Source organism: Odontomachus brunneus, unplaced genomic scaffold, assembly GCF_010583005.1.
Source record: "Odontomachus brunneus isolate Ranch 3 - 2012 unplaced genomic scaffold, Obru_v1 Obru_scaffold_139, whole genome shotgun sequence".
In the NCBI taxonomy this organism is placed as follows: Eukaryota; Metazoa; Arthropoda; class Insecta; order Hymenoptera; family Formicidae; genus Odontomachus; species Odontomachus brunneus.
Genome location: NW_022639589.1, coordinates 960925 through 962355, shown reverse-complemented (window position 1 = coordinate 962355; position 1431 = coordinate 960925).

Here is a 1431-nt window from a genome sequence, read left to right as displayed (position 1 = left end):
AAATTGGTGATTTCAGTGTTGAAGACAAAGAGCGTTCGGGTCAACCGAAAAAGTTTGAAGATAAAGAATTAGAAACATTACTCGATCAAGATTCGTGTCAAACGCAAAAAGAGCTCGCAAGAACATTGGAAGTTACTCAACAAGCTATTTCGAAACGACTCAATGCCGCGAGATACATCCAAAAGCAAGGAAATTGGGTCCCTTACGAATTGAAACCGAGAGATATCGAACGACGATTTTGCATGTCCGAAATGTTGCTTGAACGGTACAAAAAGAAGTCTTTTCTGCATCGAATCATTACCGGGGACGAAAAATGGATTCACTACGACAACCCGAAACGCAAAAAATCGTATGTAAAGCCCGGCCAACCGGGAACATCAACGCCGAAGCCGAATATCCATGATGCCAAGGTAATGCTCTGTATTTGGTGGGATCAGAAGGGTGTGATTCACTATGATCTGCTAAAACCTGGTCAAACCATCACGGGAGACTTCTACAGGCGACAATTGATCCGTTTAAAGCGAGCTATAGCCGAAAAACGTCCAGAATATGCGACCAGACACGAGTCCATAATCTTTCACCATGACAACGCTCGGCCTCATGTTGCTGTTCCGGTTAAAAACTATTTGGAAAATAGCGGATGGGAAGTTCTGGCTCACCCGCCTTATAGCCCAGATCTTGCCCCTTCCAACTACCATTTGTTTCGATGGATGCAGAACGCTTTGACTGGAATACACTTCACTTCAGAACAGGGTATCAAAAATTGGTTCGATTCATTCTTGGCTTCAAAAGATGAACGCTTCTTCCGCGACGGAATCCATAAATTGCCAGAAAGATGGGAAAAAGTAGTGGCTAGCGATGGACAATACTTTCAATAATGTATTAATTCATTTTATCATTCAAATAAATGCGTTTTTCAAGCAAAAAAACGGACCGAATTAAGTTGTACACCCAATATATTATAACATATTGGGGACAGGTCAGCACTAAATGCAACAACTCTCTAGTTGTTTAAACACCCCCTCCTATGACCTAATTATATATTATAAAAAGACCAGAGAAGAACGTCGAACAGGGTATTGCTCCTCCGGTCCTGCGGTAGTAGCTTTCGCGACCGTTAATCTCCACTAGTTATTAGAACTCGGGAAGTTATTACAAGAAGTATATTAAAGTTATTTATTGAAACTACATCATTCCGCCTTTGTACTCTCGACCAACCGATCCCGAACCTACTCTACGCGCCCTCTCCACTTGGGGCACAACATACCATATGTACACAATATAAAGCGTTTCTCAATCAAAGTGATAGTGACGCAGTAGGTAAGGTGAACGACACAAGAAGCAGCCCAAGTAACAGACTCACGTCAAAATGACGTAAAAAACTGGTCATAACTGGTCGAATGACGTCAAGTGACTAAATAACGACGTCTT